Here is a 20,360-nt window from a genome sequence, read left to right as displayed (position 1 = left end):
ATAGATCGTTTCTCATCCCTAAAAGCAAACAGGGTGAGAATAGGACCCCGTTTGAAAGTGTGGAGACAGACTCTCTGAGGAGAGAGCAATGGTCCTAGCTCACGTCTGATTCCTTTGCTGCTGTGCGTTGTCAGGGGATCAGATTTTAGGGGATTCAGTAAAGCAGAACCCCCCCCATCCCTGGCTGCTTGCTCCTGTCTTGACTGAGATTCTACTTAGCTTTCAAAAAGCAGCTAATTCTTCAGTGCTGAGACAGCCTCAAGACAGTGGCTACAGGAACAGAAAGGGAGCGGAGGTGCCAGGGGCTTGAATATTTTTACACACCGAGTCCATCCTTCATGGGATATAAATAGACCACTACTCGCCTGAGGTTTTTCCTCTTGGTCACTATGCTCAGCCAGTGCTTCTGAAGGGAGTTTAATCCTGCCAATTGCTGGAGTGAAACCCATCACAAATAGGGATGCGGATGATCCTCAAGCACAAGCAGGAATTAAAGACAGTGATTCACACGCTACACCAGCCTGTTTCAGCAATACAGCTGGTGTCACGTCATGGCAGCTTCTGCGAAGCTTAATGAAGATATACTGGTGGAGGCACGTGCGAATGTCCTCAGTTCAGAGGCAGAAAGACAAACCTGCTCCTTCTGTTGACTCAGGAGCTCCTGGAGTTTGGGGAGAGGGCTCCCAGGGCATTAAATACAGTATCACCACATGTAATTGCACTGCGGCAGTGCCAGCAATCCCAGGTGCTGGGAGCCATACAAACACAACGCAAGGCATAGTCTTGCCCTGCTGAGCTAAAAAGACTAGAAAGACAAAGAAAGATTTATTGCTTCTCTTTGATAGGTGGGAATTATGGGGTAAAGAGATTAAATGGCTATATTTGATCCCTGGCCACACGGCCACGGAACAGTGTCCTGGGCTGGGAAGCCTCTTGCTGGGCAAGGCTGAATCTGGGATGAGCACATAGATATGGTCAGCTCCCACGGGCCAGAACTGCTGAAGGAGGGAGCAGGTTTTGAGAGAGGTTTTCAAGCCATGTTCTCTGCAGCTCAGAGCCAAGGCTCCATGGAGGAACAGCCTCAGCATGGGCCTGGGGGAGGTGAGGGGCTGTGATGATCCACACACAGCTGATTCATCTCCCCTCTTGCACTCAGTGTCACGGGCAGACCCAGAGCAATCCCCTTTCCAGCAGGTACCTTCAACCCGGTGATTCATCTGAGGCAGTGCAGGGAAATGTCCGTGAGGAACCACATAAAAGGGTTTGAAACTGCTATCAGAAGAGTTGCTTTTAATGAAAACCAGAAAAGGTTGTATAAGGCCTGGAAACACACATGCTCCCGATGGGAAGTCAGTGATGAACTTCTCAGCCATGCCCAGCAGCAAATGCTCCGCTAACGATGCCAGGGAGGGTCATTCATTGTAGCAAGCAGGCCAGGATTTTTTTTATGTGTAGCCCAAATTGGTAAAAAAGGCAAGTTTTCCTTGACCTGTAAGGCTTGTTGGTGACAGATAGCTTGAAGCAATCCTACCTGTGGTGCAGAGGAAATACTTGTAGGACCCAGATTCCATAGCCCGGGTCCACTCTGGCACCAGCTAACTCCTTTTGGCTCCGTAGAAAAGACCAAGAGCCTGGACCCATGGGCACAACTACCCTTCACCCAGAGCAGCCTGTAAGACGTCTGCACTGCCTTTGCATTTACTCTGCCTCTGTGGCTCCTAGCAATCACTCTGATCCGCAGCCATCGGGAGCATCTCAGATTCCCAGGTCTCTGCTCTCACCACAGGAATCTTCTTCCCTTTCATCCTGCCCAACTCCCAGCACCTCTGGGGACCACCAGAGCAACCCCCAGCCCCTGTATGGGTCATCACCAGGCATTTGGAAAGAAGCACTCGCTGCTGCAACCGAGTCCTAATTCTCTGAAAGCAAAGCAGCAGGATGTTTATTGACCAGGGTGAGAAAAGCTACGCCTAGGCAATAAAAGTTATTATGATAAAGGAACAGACTGTACTCTCTGCTCTCTGAACACCTTCTGACTCTTTGACAGCTTCTCACCAGAATAATGCAATAAAACTCACTTACACTGAGCATTTTCTTCTCCTTTGTCTTTGTTTTAGTAGGGAACTAATTTTTACTTTTTGTCAACACCTAATTGCACTTCTGAGAATAGCTGTTTGGCCAGATGCTGTGGGTACCTCAGAATACTTTTTGGATCCCAGTCTGAGGAGACTTACCCCATAAACAACTTGTAGAACACAAAAAAAAAAAATTAACAAGCTCACAAAAAAATCACCAGGTTCAGTTTTTCTCATATGTATAGTACAAATGCCAGTTTGTGCCATGAACTAATATTTCCAACGTCATCTGACAAAGAAACCCACCTGGTCATTCAATTAACAAAATTAATTTAATGAAGGCCCCCAGTATTTCCTATGGGGAGATTCCCTGAGAAAGCATGCAATGATGCATTGAAATTCACACTTTGCTCATCACCTGGGTTGGCTGCTGGACCAGAGAGAAAGGGACTTGGTCCTGCACACAATGGCAGAGCGTCCCTCCTGACGCTCTCCGCTGCCTGCCTCCCCCTCCGTGCAGCTGGCTCTTGCTGCCGGCAGCCTGCCGTGCTCCGCGGTGCAAAGGGAGGAAACACTCCTTGCCTCCAGCCCTGGCAAAGCATTCCCGGGAGGTGAGCCAAGAGATGCTCCTGGGCCCTCCCTTGCTCATCCCTCAACCCTTGTTAGGAGATTCCCCCGGGCACAGAGCAGAACTCGGTGAATCCCTCCCAGCAGGGCAATAAGCCAGGTGCTGCTGTGCCCCAAGGTACAGCGTTTGCTCCCTTACACAGCTCCGTGTTTTGCCTTCAAGGAAAATCTCTCCCTGTCCTCAGGACTGAGGTTTAAGGAAGAAAAGGATCCCCCCGGAAATTGGCTGTCGCATTTGCAAGGCTCTTTTGTAAAACTTCACTGCCACCTCTTTTCTTCCCTGTTTTACTTCTTGTGCTCCTCAGGGTCTGTGATTCTTCCCAGAGGCTCATACACAGTATTTCTTTCCTTGCTGCTCTGCTCCCCATGCCAGCCTGTTCCCCAAAGAGTGCAATGTGGGGGGACATTGCTGAGCACAAGCCCAGGAATGGGGTGCACTGCAGCCAGCAGAGAGAGCCAAAGAGCACAGATTGTCCTATTTATGGTCTGTATCTGTAAGAGCAGAAGCTCAGCATGGATGTCCTCTGTGCCGGGGGCTGTCCAAGCTCTGGATACAGCCCCGCTGCAGAGAGGCAGGCTGGACATAAGGGTCCTGCAAAGAGGGGCTTTCCCCGGAGCAGCACTTTTGGGAGCCAGAGCCGTGTGAGGATGCAGGCAGTGCTGCTGCACTGACAAAGACATTTCCCCAAAGTGCCTGCTCTTCACTTCTAAAGGGCATTTCTCATGTCAGAGTTGCCAATTTTTAACGGGTTAAAAGAAATTTAAATAACATGAAAGTAAGTGAACAGTTCTATCTAGGGTTAAATGCAGTGGGGTTTGTTCTAATGGCAACCTGTAAGAAATTGCTTCCACGCAAATCTTCTTCCCCCGGCATTTTTTGTTGTTGTTCAGCATCCAAAACACCTCCTTATTCACTCAGCTCCTCTGAAACTTCACAGTCTAAGCAGCCATGGCAGGGGCAGAGGGAGGAAGGGCTATGTGCAGGGGACCAGATGGCCCGTGGTGGTGGCACTTTGGCACACTGTGTGGCAGTCACTGTTTCCCAGACGTGAGAGCTCCAGGCTGCAGGAGACTGCATCTTCCACAGCTTGAATAAACAGCCCCTGGAGGCAATGGGGGCTGGAGGCGATGTTACCTGTGCAGATGTCTTCTCCTCCCAGCTGCAAGAAGTGGTCCTGGAACTTGGAGTCTCAGACCCCCTTGCGGGAATAGTGGTAGCTGCTTGTGGCAATGGGACACTACCACACCGGTGTGGCTTCCCGTGGGCTGTCCCCCCAGCACAGCCGGGGTCACACCAATGGCTGGTGCTCTCTGAGGCTGTCCATGGGCTCCATGCACGCTGCCAGGAGGGGCCCAAAGCTGCTGCCCTACCATTCCCTTGGCATGGCCTAGCAGCAGGGATGCCCAGGAATACTCTCTTGCTCCTGGTTTAGGGTCCTTGGAAGGAAACACCACCATCCCTGCAAGGACAGAGGCCAACAACTAAGAGGAAAACTGGGCTCAAGCAACATGTCTGAACTGGAGCTCTCAGCAGAAGAGCGTGGGGAAAAGGTGGCAGCTGTTCTCCCTGAAACCTGCATACAGCATTTGGAAAGCAGTGATTGGAAAGAGAGGATTTCCAGTATGGATACCCTTCAGAAGACTGTCGGGGAGATGAAGAAAAGCAAGATACCATGCCAAGCCCTGGGGAGACTGCTGTCATGACGATGCAAGGAAACAAAGCTCCAGGTGATGCGAAAGTTCACGCCATCACCTTGCTAGCCCAGAAAGGGGACTTCTCCAGAACATCTGCTCAAATTGTCCTGGAAAGCATGGTGGAAATGGTGGGAGATGTGCTACGCAGCAACAATGCTCAAGGAGCCCTGACAGCTATAGCAGAGGCATGTTCATTGCCTTGGACTGCAAAGACAGCTATGTTGTTGGCCTTCTCACTGTATAACTCCAGGATCCATTCCAAGATCTTGGACTGGCTGTCAAATGCAATTCTGGAGTTTGGCTTTGCAGGGATGGAGGCCAAGGCACTGGCCAATACCCTGAAGATCACTCTTGCTGCTGTTCACTCAGGTGTGCAGAGATCAGCCATCACCTTGCTGGGGGTTATTTACCTGTACATGGGAGACTCACTGAGAGCACTGATTGAGAGTGAAGAGCTGCCCCTTCTTCCCCAGATAGATGCTATGCTGGAGAAGCTGCATGGACAGGCCCCACCAATTCGCAGTCATGCCAACCCCAAGCCATGCCTAGGTGATAGGGCCCAGGAGGACCCAGGGGATCACAGAAGGACTGAAGCCATAGACATTGGTGACAGCATCACGCCAGAACTGGTGTCAAAGCTGCAGGAGAAGAACTAGACCATCCAAAGGGAGGGTCTGGAAGAGGTTGCAGGCATCCTTCAGGATGCCAGATTCATCCAGCCAAACATAGGAGAGCTCCAAAGAGCCCTGAGGACTTGTCTCTGCAACCCAAATCCCACCCTGGTACAGATGGCCCTGAGGGTCCTCCAGCAACTGTCCACAGCCATGGGTTCAAACATCAAACAGCACATGAAGGACTTGGGCTTTCCCCTCATTGCTCTGTTTAGGGAAAGCAAGAGCAGCATAAGAGCTGCCACCCTGGCTGCCATGAATGCCTGGGCTGCACAGATCAACGTATTGGAGTGGCTGGATGGGCAGGACATTTCAGAAGATCTAGGTGAAGAAATGCCTCTACAGAAGCAGGAGCTGGTGCAGTGGCTGGCTGAACAGCTGCCAGTCCTCAAGTCAGCTCCTTCAGACCTGCTTTGGTGTGTGCCTCACCTCTACCCTTTCCTGCAGGACAGCAACAGGGACGTGCAGACAGCCTCACAGGCAGCCCTGCCTCCCTGCCTTTCTTCGTAATGCACCTTGGCTTTGAGAAGGTGACTGAAGCCACCAGTGACCTGAAGGCAGCTGCAAAGGACCAAGTACTTGTGATACTAGAGAATGCCAATGACAGTCTGACAGCCCAGTCTGCTGCTTCTGCTAAGTCACTTTCCAGGCACCCTAGAGTCACCACCATGACCACTTTCCCCTCTGTTCTAACCACACCACCTGCAGCAACAGCCTTGTCTTCACAAGGATCAGCTAAAGAGCCAGCACCCAAAACCAGCGAAGAGGAGAAGCAGGGTCCCAAGGAGCCCAAGGCAGGAGAAGCAGTCCTGAAAGACACAGGTGCAGCCAAGGGAAAAACACAAATGAATTCCACTCTGAAGGATGGGGTCAGCAAACTGGGACCTATCTTCACCATTGTCCCCAAGGGAAAAGAGCAGAGAATGAGGGATAAGAAAGGCAGCAAAGTCCTGCAGTGGAACTTCACTGCTCCCAGCAACAGGTACGTCAAGCAGCTGAAAGCTCAGATGAGCAGCTGTGTGTCCAGCAGCTTCCAGCTGGAAATGTTCCATTCCAGCTTCCTGCACCACACCAAAGCCTTGGCCATCATGGCCAGGCACTCAGAGACAGAGAAGGAAGGAGTTATCAGCTGCCTGAACCTGATCCTGAAATGGCTTACCCTGTGTTTCTTTGACACCAACACATGGGTGCTTATCAAGAGCCTAGTTTACCTCAGTCTGCTGCTAACCTTGCTGATCCAAGAAAAGTACCAGCTGATGGACAATGAGGCCTTTTCCTTCCTCCCATACCTGGTCCTGAAGATGGGGGAGCCAAGGCAAACTGTTCTTAAATTGGTGTGTGCCGTCCTGAAGAGGATGTGACTGGTGTATCCAGCTAAGAAGGTGTTTGGCTTCCTCATGGAAGGCATCAAGTCCAGTAACACTAAGCAGTCGGAAGGCTGCCTGGTGGAGATGGGTTATCTCCTTGAAACGTACAGCCTGGATGTATGTGAGCTGGGCCCTAGCAAAGCATTGAAGAGGATAGCTGCCTTCCTTGGAGACTAAGACAGTGCTGTTCATGGTGCGGCTCTGAACATTATGGTCACAGCTTTCAAAACCCATGAGGAAGCCGTGTTCAAAATGGTTGGGGATCTTCCTAAAGAACATATGATGATGCTGGGACAAATTGCAAAACAGGAGCCTGGCAGGTCAAGAGTTTCTTCAGCAAAGCATTTCAGTGAGAAACCTCAGCATGATTCAAACACAAGATCTGAAGTCACCTACCAGCATGCAGGAGATGCACCCTCAAAGCTAGAGCCCACCTGCTCTCAAGGAGGAAATTTCAATATGGTGTATGTGGCTCCCCAGACACTGCCTCCATGTGTAGGTGAGCAAGCGAGCAGGCTGGCCTCCAGGAAATGCAGTCTCTTTAGACTGAAAGATACCATTCAGTTAGAAACAATCCCTGAATTCCAAACCCTGCCTATCTCCTCGGACACTGATGACAGATGTCATAACATCACCTCAACCATTAATTCCCTTACTTGTCTCATTAGCAGTGGTGATACTGACACCAGCATCCAGGCAATGAAAGAAATTGAGGAGATCCTGAGACAGACGAACAAAGCAGAAGCCATGTCTGGGCACATTAATGAGTTCCTTGTAGCCAGCTTTCAATCACTCAAGTTTATCAATGAACAAAAGGAAGCAGATAAGAAATGGGGGAAGGAGAAAATCATTCTGCAATGTAACTGTGTCATCCAGGCCTGTAACTGTGTCTTCCAGAAGAAACTGGTTCAGGCGGCCTCAGTGGAAGTGCTTAAGGATGTAATGAATAATCTTTTTACCTTGGTGCTAGACTTCCTGGACGGAGACCTAGAGGAATATCAGAAGCTCATACAGTCTATTAATGTCCTCATGGAGAGGGTCTCGGAAAAATCTGACCAGATGGGGCTTTTTTTGTGCCTTGCTGAAGCTGCTCCAAGGCAGCCTGACTGCTGAGGGCAACCCAGATAAGTTTTCTGACTTGCTGGCCAAGCATCTGTGGAGGACCACATGGTTTCTCCCAGGCACCATCAGCACCATCAAGCTGGATGAAAACCTGCTGGATGCCCACATGCTCATGAAGGCTCTCTCAAAGGAAAAACTGAGGCAGTGTTCAGACAAACTCCCACTGTGGACCCTGAAAACTCTGCTGCACAACTTCTGCAAGCTGAAAGGAGTGAGGATCCTAGACCACCTCACTGTGATTGAGGATGCAGCTGGATCCAAGGTGGAAGCTTATCTCTGAAAGACAGTCAGTCCTACCTACTGCCAAGCAGGGGGCAAGCAAGACAGCTGTAGGAGCAGGGGAGGAGGTCCCCTGGACAGCTCACAGGGTTGTAAAGGACAAAGCAGGGGATATTTTAGAGAGCATCTTCTAGAAAATTTGCTCCAAGGAGAGTTTGAGGGAGGGTCTAGAGGAGTTATACAAAAGTAAGAAAAAATGGCCCGAGGGAAAGTTGGAGTCTTTCCTAGAAAACCTCTCCCTCTTCTTGCAGAGCTATGTGAAGCAAAGGCTGGCCGTCATCCGGACAGAACAGGACATCAGAGAGCATTTTCGTCCTCCTCCCTTGGGGATGTACCCTGAGGTGGAAGCATCTCTCCTTAGATCAACGGGGATCCCAGGAGGGACCATAAAGGGGAAGGAGGTGATGCCATCCTGCCACCTGGAAAACCTGCCATTCACCTGCAGCAGCAACACAGCCTTAAGAGCAAGACAGCCCACAGCAGGCTTCCTGCCAGTCAGCTCCCCTCGAAGGATGCCAGTGTCATGCTTCTCCCTCCTTTCCGGAGCTGCACAACAGTGGTGTCCCTGGGGGCATGAAGAACCACCAGCAGAAATAGCACCGGGACCTCAGAACTAGGCAACCCTCCGCCACACACACGTCAACGGGTAGATGGCGTGAACCACAAACCAATAAAGAAAAAACTCCAGCATGAATACCGGCTGAGTTATCTGTGTGCTGGCACCCCGGGGCTGCAGCCCCCAGCAGCCGGTCCCAGTTTCTGGTTGATGTCTCTGTTGCTGTTGTTCAGAAGAGCAAAGAGTGAAGCCGGTAGCGCTGGGGCACAGGTACTCAGCTGGGGAGCATTCAAAGCATGCGCATACCTAGGGAGGTGTCACTCCAGCTCAGGCTGGGCTCCTCGGGTGAGCATGCCGAGGCTGATCCCTTCCCCAAGGGGTGCAGGTAAATAGAAAGAAGAGCGATTTGCTGCTCTTTCCAAAGCCAAAGAGGAGATAGGTCTTAAGACCAGGAGATGTACAACTGAGGCAAAGGGAAGAGGGTCTCCCAGGTTCCCCGTGTGCTGCAGGGAACACCTATAGAGTTTCCTTGCTTCCAGAGCTCAAAGTCTTCATATTTCCATGTCACAGCTCAACTTTTTAGCTTTTAAAAAATAAGGTGGGTGAGACTGACGCCTTGGGGCAAAACTGAACCCAGAGCACACAAATCTGGCCAGGGCATAGGGCAGAAAACCAGTCAGGGTGCTGACCATGCCTGGACAACCTCCACAGGGATCCTTCTGACATGGGATTTTCTAGCAGTCAAAACATTCACGGTTAGTAAAGTATCAGACCAACAGTGCCCTGGTTCCCAGCTGGGAGCTGCCTGAAGAGATCGGGGCTTTCAAACAACATCTCTGCCTTTCTGCACAATGGCCACCAGTTGCACAATGAGCCTATCAAAGGCAAAAGTTGCAACAGGAAATTCATCAGGGAAAGAGATTTGTACAAGTTCCTATTTTTCTCTTAGGTAAAATCAATAAGACATAGACTTTCAAACCCACTTCCACTTGTCAAACTGAAAGAGTTCAAGAGAGCAGAGTTGCTATGGACAACTGCAGAATGCCAGTGCCTCATCCCAGACCATCCCTTCCACATTTCCGAGGAGCACGCTGCTATTCTCATGTAAAATCACCTTGATTTGTCTTTAACACCCCTCTTGCCTGTAAGTTCCTGAAGGTAGGAGTCCTCAGCTTTGTGTCTGGTATAATAGTAAGCACTTCAAGGATGCTCACTAAATTACAAGTCTTATTTACTAATAGACAATTCAGCCAGTTACAAAATGCTATTAAGCATTTGTACTCAGGCAGAACGTGCTAGCCACCTGGTGAACATGGCAAACCAATATTTTTAATTAAAATAAGAAAAAAGGAATACACAGTCTGATTACTGGCCAACAAGAAAAATACACCCCAGGGATCTCAAAGTGTAATTACCCTTTCTGAATGGCCAAAATGACTTGTTTGCTGCAGACTACAATTCTCTCTAATGCTGCTACAAAGTCATGGCCACCCCCTCACCTACCCCATTCATCCACTGCTGTACCTGCCCAGGGGCTGCTCCAGTGCCCGTGAAATCAGGCTCTGGTACATCCATATCTAGTTTCTGCCTTATTTTCTGGGTGGGTAGCTGGAGCATTCACAACGAGAACATGGATGAAGGCTCTACAGTTGCTTTTCTTTGACTCCTTCCTGCTCTGTCCTTGGGATGCCCTCCCTTTTTGTGCTAAAGGACATAAACTTTGAGGCTGGAGTGGAGCTGTGTAACCTACATGCAACACAATTGGGTGCCCTTTATGTGGCCTTCCAAAAGTAAATTCATATCCATGTTGAGCTGTGAGGTCAGGCGACTGGGCATGCTGTTCCAGGAGGTTTCTTTCAATGCTGTGCTCCCTTTCTGCTGGTAGCCAGTGCCCCACAAGCAGCTGCTTTTATAGCTTCCTCTCCACCGAGTCCTGGAAAAGCTCTGTACAGATGCACAAACATCATTCCAGCACAGTTACCTGGGAGGCCTGTCAATCTGCTGCCCTGTCACTCAGTCCACACTGAAACTTGCCCAGTCATTAGTGTTCCCCTTGCAAAAGCCTCTCTGGCAATGTGCTGTCACCAGGCTGTCCTCTTGACCCACGCTGCAGCTGCAGTGCTGCATCTGGCACGCTGCTAGAGGAAAAGCCGCTAACCAGCAGAGAGCACTGATATGCTGAGGCCACACACTATGTTGTAGCCAGAGGGGACAGGCAGGCTCCTATTCTGTAATGCCAAAGGCCTGATCCATTCCTTAAGGGTTCCAGAGACTGTAGAAAATGGGGGAAAGTCGAGTGTTTGAAAGCCTTGCAGTATTTGCCAGGCAGGCAGACTATTCATCATGATGCATCATGTTACCAGAGTTCCTCAGGGCCCTTGTCAGCAGTCAGGAACCTCCTGTAGTTGGTGCAGCACAAAGTCAGAGCAAGTGACAGTCCTTGTCCTGCAGATACTACATGTGGTAGGAGATAAGCGCATCAGCAGAGATGCCCTGGAGTCCTACAGGAGCAAGTGGCCTCCTGAAGATTCTCGGCGCGTTCTCACGTGTGCCCCTCAGCACAGTCCCAAGCAGCAACCAGGAGTGCCCTGAACATCAAGATGATGATCTCCAACTTATTCTTGCTTGAACCTCCTTGCCCGTAGCAGAGAACAGCATGCAATGGGGTAGCATGGTCCAGCATGGGTCTTGGTGCTTTTTCTGGATTTTACCCAACAGTTACGTTTGGGTGGTGTTAAGAAAAAGAGCAAGGCTTAGAAATATGCTTTGCACTCAGATCTGGATAGTGGAGGCCTGTGCTCTGGAAGAGCTATTGCCAGCACATGTAACCCAGCCTGCCAGGAAATCATGCCTTCTGCCAGGGAAATTTTACATTTTGAGAGATTCCCCCAGAGACAGAGGAGCAGGCTCCTGCCTGTGAAGCAATGGCTAAGGAATGGGTCCTAACACACAGGATGAAACCTTGGAGTCCTGGGATTCTCCTGCCAGCACCACTTGCCGGATGGCAGTTCAATTTTCCCCCACCCAGCCTCCCAGACAGCCAGTCCTCCAGGCTCTTCATCCTCCCCCACAGCCCTGGGGAAGAGCAAAGAGCAGAAGAGCACCTGGGTCAGGAGGCGAAGAAGGAGAGCTGCAAAGAGCTCGTAAGGGAGAGCTGACCTGGTACCTTTTGCTCTTTCCCAGTTCAGTCCTCTTCCATTTGCTGGAATCATAACCAAACTGCATGCTCAAGAGATAGCAGGGTCAAGGAGATCAATGAATTATAAATAAATACAGTATAAACAAATCAATCAGAGGGATAAAAACATTCGACAGAGCCACACTAATTAAAAATATAATAATCCAGATAGCGGACATTTATTTAAAATGGTGCAATTACAGCTTTTAATCATCCAGGTTTAAATTAACAGCAGCAACGAAGCGGCTGTGCAAACGTGTTCTCTGTAATGAACTGATATTAGAAAGCCAGCTTGGTGATCTCTCCCTCTCTCAGGCTAATTCTCCCTCCTCTCATTGTAAAATAACCTTTTGGTGTCGTTTTCTTGTAGAGTCTTGAAGATGAAGACACAATATTGGAGCTAAATTAAATCCCCTTCACATATTTCTCTTCTTTCAAGCTGTAAAAATTGCTGGTATCAGTCATTCAGTCTCTAGTGCTGACGCAACCACACTTGAGGAGAACATCTGGGGGCCCCAAGAGTCATTATAGGGAAAATAAAATCCTATATTACAATCAGTCAGCAATTAAAAGGCAGGATGCAGGAGGGCCAATCCTGCAAGATGCTGAGCAGGCTTGGTGGGGAAATCAAATGGTAGACTTGTGATCCTCTGGGGCTCTTTTCTTCTTCACTGGGTCGATTGAGAGGAGGCTAGAAAATATCTAAATCTGCCTCTGCCTCTGCCCAGCACAAATGGTCTTGGAAGTAGCTCGTGTTAATTCGGGTCAGTGCTGATCCAGAGGCCACAGGTTTAGTACCTACTCTTCGCCAGCTAGCCCGGTCTGCAGAGCTGTGGGGCCAGTCTCGCCTTGGCTTGGCAGGTCCCAGCCAGGCTGGGCATTCGAACAGACACGGTGTGGCTGAAGGCAACGCTCAGCTTGCCATGTGAAGCCCCCGTGGTTAGAATGGGCTCGATGCAGGCACAGGCATATCAAAGACCTGAAAGCTCTCTGCACCTGGCATGGTTCTGACTTAGCAAAGTGATGGGTCTTATCTGCCCTGGGCAACTGTCATGATCTTTCTCCAACATATGTATCTACACCTGTCCTGTAAAAGCATCTTTCCTACAGAAGAGCCCAGTGTCTACCAGCCAACATGCTGACAAGTGCTCAATGCAGTGATGGAAGTGAGCAGATTTACAGACACATGGCAAGTAAAACTGTTGAAGACACAGGCTGTCCTGAGGTGGGTTTGAACCAGCAGCCAAGGAGAGGTAATTCTCCACTGGCTGCAAAAGCCCTCCTGGTCTGCAGCCTCTCCTCCCTGCCAGCCAGCATGCTCAGCTCTGCTCTGCCCCTGCCTTTGCTCTGTCCCCTTGTCACGCTCTGCGCAGGGAGAGTCACAGCAGGGCAGAAACAGCCCCAAAAGTTCCTGAGCTCAAGGCTGAGCTTCCAGCAATGCCTTTGACACATCTGTCCCACAGCTCGTGCTGGTGGCAGCGCGGTGCTGGGCCTGCTCACAGCATTAGGATGCTCCACGTCTCAGCTGGATCTGCTTAAAGGCTGCAAGGAAAGGGACAAGAAGAAAAAAGCACGGGTAAAAAAAATCATTTTGGAAGTGTGGAAAGATTTCTGTGTGGGAAATGAATAGCACATGGGGAGAGTGTATGTGGGACTCTGTGTGTGTGTGTGCATGCCTACACTCGTACTTCTGCGTGCGTAAGGCACAGCTCCTTCCGGAGCTGCTCACCCGCTCCTGGTTTTTGGCCATCGTCACCAAACACAATTACCTACCTGCATCCATAGTCCTGAGCACACAATTAAGGAGACCTTTGGAAAGAGAATTTCATCTCTCTAATTAGCACCAAACCCTCCTCTCTTTCCTGTTTACCCGAAGGGTGTGCAAACATACAGCGAGAGAGCAAGTGAGAGTCACGCAGTCCTCGCTGCCGCAATGGGCAATGTAATTACCTGGCCTGCACATTAAGATTAATAAATATTAACTTTACTTGTGTTTTTACTGTCCACCTAAGATGGAAACAATGAGCTTTACTACTTAATCAAATTAGAGCCATAAAATTATTTCCCTTTTAGAAGGTTCATTTCTGTTTTGCTGGCAATTAATGTTGATGATTTGAGTCCCATCTTTAAAACATTTTGAAATACGGAAAATGGCAGAAGTGCCACAGTGCATTAATGGAGCCATAATACGCATCAGGTAATAAAGCATGAAGTGCCTGTTTACTTTGAGTGCTCTAATTATTTAAGAGCTTTTTTAAAAAAATAAACCCAATGTGTGAAAACTTTTATTTCATTTGAATTAATTTTTAAAAACAAACAGAAAAAAAAGAAACAAAAACCCCTTATTGAAGTGTTGCTTTGAAATTCCCTGCAGCCAGGCCAGGTCCTAGGCAGACTCTGAGGAGCAAATTTTCCCTTTTGTTTTTCTCCTTCTTTTCTCTCTTCAGGGTGTGCAGGGCAGGGCGGACCACTCGCACGGTGGATGCTCATGCAGCCACTCCTGCACCATCCCTGGAAACATCTCAAGGAATCAATGCACCATCTCGTAGGAGACCCCCACCCCTTGCTGAGCTGCAGGGAACAGAGTCACTGTCATTGCCTGGTCTAAGAGATCCGAAAACCCCTTCAAACCTTGAGCATAACTGAGAAAGTATTCGGCAGCTGTATCTTCATCTGAGAGACAGTTCTCCGGTGAGGCAAAGTGCAGCTCCCGTGGCTTCCTTGCCTCTACAGAACTAACAAGGTTTAATTCCTCTTCTTTACAAATCAGCACCAAAGAAGCAGCATAACTGGGGCAGGATGGGACCTCTGGAGGTCTCTGCTCCTACCCCCTGCACAAAGGGACCGACTTCAAAGTTAGGTCATGTTTCTCTGGGCCTTGTCCTGCTGAGTTTTGAATATTTCCAAAGACAGAGATTCCCCTGCCACTGCCCTGTCCTGGGGCTGCAGTGCTCATTATGAAAATGTTTTTTCGCTATACCTCATTGGCATTGCCCTTGCTGCAGCCTGTGCCTGTGGCCTCTTGTACCCTTGCTGTGCACCTCTGAGGACAGTCCAGCTCCAGCCTCTCAGTCCCCTTGGTGGTAGCTGAAGCCAGCAGTGAGATCTCCCTTGTCCTTCTCATTTTCAGACTCAAACAAACTCAACCCTTCCACCTTGTCTCGTACATCCTGTGCTCCAGCCTCTGCCATCTCAGTGGCGTCTGCCAGGCTTTCTCCAGCTCACTGTGCTTCGAGCCGGATGGTCCAGCCAGTCCTCCACCCACCTCTGGTTCTCCTATCCCGCTTCCACCTCCACTGTTTGGCTACAGCCACAGAGAAGACAAAATTACATGGAAGAGACCGAATCGCTGATACCAGCGAGAAGCAGCATGGCCAAACCCTTGTGGTCTCCCTTGATGTGACTCAATGATGCCAGCGGGTCGGCTAAGGCCACCTCTCCCATACAGCACCTACTCTGCTCTTTATATCTGAGCACGCTGTTTCCCTGACCGGTTGCCTGCAGCTTAGTGAGTTCTCCTCCATGGCCTGGGAGATCGTAGCCTGCCCCAGCCTGGGTGACACGGTAACTTGCACGCTCTCGCCCTGGTCTGCTCAGGCAGCACCGTACAGCTGGTTGGCATGAGATTAGCTCAAGACCTTTGTGACCACACAAAGAACAAGGCGGTGCAGAATCTGACCCCAGATCTGATGGCCTGGTTTTTCTAAAGCACGGCTGTTCTCCCTGTTGCAGTACATGGATTGCTTCACCAGTCAAGTGTATTTGCAAGGCTATACAAGCCAAGATAAATTTGCCCCCAAAGTAATAACTTTTCAATTACCTTCATTATTCCTTGCTCAACAGAAGAACAGCACAGCACCTCTTGAGGGAGCAGCTGAGTATTTCTCTCCAGGGTGCACATTTATTATTTTAAGAATCATTTAATTTTCGATCTGAACAAAAGGGGCGAATGTAGGTCCTGAATGACTCCAGGGCCCCGTTCAATACCTTGCCGTGTTATCCATCACGGCAATTACACATGGTAATTCATCTCTGAGAAACTTCAGTACACAGATCTGAGAGCATTTGAGGTACCTGGTATGATCACAACTCTGGGAGCCCATGGAAAGACAGCATCATGACTGGGAAGCATGCCATTATGCCCAAGAAACTCTGGCTAAGTCTTCAGTAATGGGACTTTTAGCATACCAGCAACCTGCAGCCTGGCTTTCCAATGCCTCTTCCCAAGCTCTGCCCTCCCACAGCACACACCCATGCCTGCAAGTCCCATTGCTGGGGCCAATGTGATTTACAGTATTTATGCAGTGATGTTCTTCACAACAGGTTCCCTATCGGGTCAGGCTGAAGGTGCTGCCAGTGTGAGAAATGTGACTAAATGCCACCACAGCAAATAGTCCAGCAGAGAAACCATTTACTCTCTGGGGTCTGCAGAGCAGCACCGTCTCTTCATCAACAAGTGACCTGCAGGGCTTGAACCAAAACCTACTGAGGGATGAGGAGAAAAGTTTAATTACAATTTCCCTACCTAAAGGAAATACCAATACAGCTCTGATCTTATAGCTGAGGTCCTTCCCTGCCCCCAGCTGCTCTCTGCGACCTTTATTTGCCTTCCAGTACCCATTTAGAAAAGGCTGCCGGGGCTAGAGATGCTACCATGGCCTGTGAGTTTGTCTTTGGCACAGATCTAGCCAGGATTAGGTCTCCAGGATATTCTCCAGACCCTCCTTACATGGCTGCTTATCGGGTGATGTGAATACAGCCCTGGTCTGTACGGCAATTCAGGGATCAAGCTGGGCTCTGCAGGAGTGCACATAGCTACAGGGTGCTTACTCAGGAGCTCTCCCCACTGACTGGGAGGGGGTGGGCTCCTGTCAGCTCCTCAGAAGCACAAGAAACAGCCTCAGATGAAGCAACAGTGCTGTCGCCGGGCTCAGAAAATAATGAGAACTTTAGCTTGCTTCAAAGTGCTTCGGTAACAGGTACTTGTCTCATGCCAAGAGGCCACTTTGCATGGCTGCATCCTTGCACAAGCACATGTGCTGGTGCCCAAGGGCAGGCACCCTCTGAGAGATTCCCCTCCATGTTGCCAACATGTGTCGGTGCTCAGCAGTGATGAAAGCAGACCGTGGCCCAGGCACACAAGCGACGTCCTGACTCTGTGCTCACACCTCTAAGGAATATCCCTCCTCCAGCCCCCTGAGCCCATCACGCAGGCAGACTGGCTGCGGGTCACCTGCCACCAGACACAAGACATGGCTATTTCATTGGAAAGTTGAAGGTTAGCAGAACACAGCAGTATTTTTCATTGGGTGACACTTGCCTCCTTACGGTTATTTCTTATCCTGTCCCCAGCACGCTCCTCTGCCCAGGCAGGTCACTGGAGTGAGCATCCTCGCAGACCCCAAGGAAAGAATGGCTTGAGTCCTTACAAAACAAAAAGGTGAAAGTCAGTCCCTGGGATTTCATTTCTCTGAGTCTCAGGAAGACTAAAGGCAGTAGAAAGTCTTGTTGCATGTTGGACTTTGCTTAGGGGAAGCCAAGCAACAGAGAAGCAGGGGATTTTAGTAAATTCTTAGGACTAGAAATACTAATCTGACCATTTCTTTTGACCTTCTGGAGTACACAGTTCAGAAAACTCCACCCAGAAATCCAATAAGCACTCCTGATTGAATAGACCATATATTTTTAGGGAGGTTTCCCATCAGTGTTCAGGCTGTTGGACACCTGCAAATCTGAAAAGTCCTGGCACTGCTGCAACTCCAAGACTAACTGAAAACAGCCTGTACGGAGACCTTGGTCCCCTCCAGCCAGGGTACTTTGGCAGGCACAGAAGGTTCTGCAGGCCACACTGGAAAAGCCACCTAAAAGTTTCCAAGATAGAGATTCAGGGAAGAAAATGTATTAGATAAGCTGGTATTCACAGACCAGGTGCGCTCAGAGCAAGATCCACCCATGAGGCTATGGCGATTTGCACCATTAGCAAGGAATCACTGCTGTAAATGAGGCAGTGGGTTTCTTTCGTTTTCACCTGGACAGCCAGGTTTCTCTGTGGCCCTGCAGGAGCTGATTGAGCTAAAGGATCGCTGAGCTCACTGGCTGCCTCTTTGCTTGGGGACCAGCAGATCCTCTCCCTGAGCCCAACCCCTTTGCTGCCGCAGTCCCTGAGACTGGTGTTGATCCAGTAGCATTTGCAGGTGCCCAACACTCAGAGCAAGCCCCAGTCAGAGAAGCGGAGCTCCCTTCACCTTCATTTGTTGCTTATTGCCGCAACTGTTGTAAAGCAGCTCTCTGGCATTTTCCTGGACGCAAGGACATGTCCAGGTATGAACCTGTGCCTTGCTCTTGTGGTTTTTGTGAGGAGGAGCAGGCAGTTGAAAGAGTAGAAATGACGAGCAGGGCTGCATAACACATCAGTGAGTTCTCCACAGAGCTCACGGGAAGCAACCTGAAAGTTTGGCTAATTGGAAAATCATCTCAGTCAGCTGTAGACGTAAAGGACTGCTCCTGAATTATCAATGCTCAGAGAACCATTACTAACAGGGGAGCAGAGAAAAGATACCTCAAGTGTTTGCATTCCCTGCTATTTTCCTCTCTTTTCTCTATTCAGCTGGTAAACAATTTATTACTTTACAATTTGCCAAATTATCACAAGCCTGGAAATGCCTAGCTGTTGTCTCATTTAGCAAACAATCCCTCATGGTGCCAAAAAGCATATGGGTCACTCAGGTCAGTTAGGAGAGAAGCATGACAATGCTCAGATGCTATCATTATTCGCAGTATCATCCCCCATAAAATTGTCCAAGGAGTACATCTTTTCCACAGCCCATCCCAAAGTTGCACTGCTTTTGCTGAAAGTGCATGCAACTGTGGGGAACCATCTCTGCCTGTATGAACAGGAGCAATCCCCCTGTCTCTCTGCTGCCGCTCGCTGCCTGGCATGACACTATGTTTGTGTCTAGAAGGGCAAGAACAGGTCTGAAATTGGGCTTAATCTGTAATGTGCATGTTTTCTGCCTAAGATGAGGTCTCACATCCTGTTTTCTGCCTAAGATGAGGTCTCACATCCTCTGAAAGAGCCAAGTGCCAAGTAACTGATGACCATTGAGTCTCTTGTATGCCCAGTTCTTCGCACTTCTGAAGGTTTAGCTCTGTGCACCAAAACATTTGGCTGGGGTATTTTAAGCCAACAGCTTGTTGTCTGACACAGACCAGGATGCCATATTCAGGCGAACATTTCCCAAACACTAGTGAGGTTTGCAAGAGGACTCACATTCTCCTCTAACCATCTCGCTGCACTCTGCTGCACAAAATACATTGAAGGCTCAGTGAGGCTATGTCAGGACCCAGGTCTCTCTGCCAGCAAGGTCCTTTAGAGTGGCCAGAAGAGCCTCTTTGCTGCTCTGCTTAAAGCTTTGCAAGAGGCTAAATCAGCATGTGTGCAAATATAAAACATGTGCCATGTGTAGCTCTTTCGTCTCTGCCTCCATCTCCCTTTTGAAAAACAAAGCACTTAACTCTAATTGTGTAGACTGATTGTCAGCTAAGGATATGACAGCAGTGTGAGTTGCAGAGGAAGGAACTTAGCAGATTTTTCAAGCAGTGTGGGGTGAGCTTTTTCCAGGAAGACCAGAGCATATCAGCACTGCCAGACACAAGAAACAAGGAGAACCGCTGTGTTTTGGTAGCACCGGCAGACCAAGGAGCTGTGTAGAGATACTGATCTCACCGGGTCTTGCACAGGCGAAGACACGATATAATGAACTTTCTTCCAGCGTGGTGTTTAGAGGATGCCCTTTGTTTCCTTCTGCTGGGGAGTGCAGAATAGCCACTGTCAAACATCCGACACCATGCAGGGGACCCAGAAATAACAAGAAAATAACATGGCTAATTAGCCTCCTGGATTAGTTTAACCAGCTCCCTCTGGAATACCCTCGTTGAACAGGGTTAGATTTCTTCCCTTCCCCCCATAACCGATCCTCACATTTAATTACACTGGTAACCTGGCTGTGCCTGGCTTGGATGGAGTGTTTTACTGCTTATACGATCTTTGCAGACAAGAGACACTGCTGCTATTGCACAAGTGAAGAAGTGGCTTTGAGGGGTTTGTATCTCCTTTGGGAAGCTGCAGCTCCAGCCACCTCGAGCAGTTAGACCAAGGCAGAGGCAGAAATCTATAAATGGAAGCAATAATTCCCACGCCTTGTATAGGAGAAACAACGTCGTCATTGTCTCGATCCTTTCATCTAATTGAAGAGGCTAAAAATGTTAAATTGTCAGGTGAATGGTCCATGTGGGAGAGAGGAGATAGGATCGGTTCCAGCAGAGGCCAGGCTGATCTCACAAGGATAGTGAGCTTCCTGAATAGCTTACTCAAAGGATGATGTCAGGCAGTGTTTGGAGAAAACAGGATGGACAAGGGTATTAAAGGCAATGGAATTGATACAGTCAACAGCCCAGGTGAAACTGCAGTATACAAAATCTTCCATCCCATGAGCTGATCAACATATTTTCAAAGAACACAAAACTGGGTCCTTCCAGAAAGGAAGTGATCATGCCATAGGTAAGAGAAGATACTGGAGTGGAAACGCAGCATTTAATCCAGAATTTTTTTTATACCAGCCACTGATAAGATCTTTAAAATGGGAACAATATTGTGCTTGTTTCCCCAAAACACTGTGTCTATTTAGATCATAAATTCTTTAATATCAAGGCCTTGACATCGCCTTCTCTTCTGTGCTGTCACCATTTGTCACCCCACTATTTAATACGCCGTGTCCACCCACAGCCAGG

The 20,360-nt window shown here is 49.2% G+C and overlaps 1 pseudogene; it reads left to right on the top strand.

Moving 5' to 3' along the window:
• The first annotated feature begins 4,211 nt into the window (after positions 1–4,211).
• Positions 4,212–8,433, top strand: LOC142413076 (cytoskeleton-associated protein 5 pseudogene; annotated as a pseudogene).
• The last annotated feature ends 11,927 nt before the right edge of the window (positions 8,434–20,360 follow it).

Source organism: Mycteria americana, chromosome 7, assembly GCF_035582795.1.
Source record: "Mycteria americana isolate JAX WOST 10 ecotype Jacksonville Zoo and Gardens chromosome 7, USCA_MyAme_1.0, whole genome shotgun sequence".
NCBI lineage: Eukaryota > Metazoa > Chordata > Aves > Ciconiiformes > Ciconiidae > Mycteria > Mycteria americana.
Note: the sequence above shows the minus strand (reverse complement) of the source record. Positions and strands in the feature narration are given on the sequence as shown.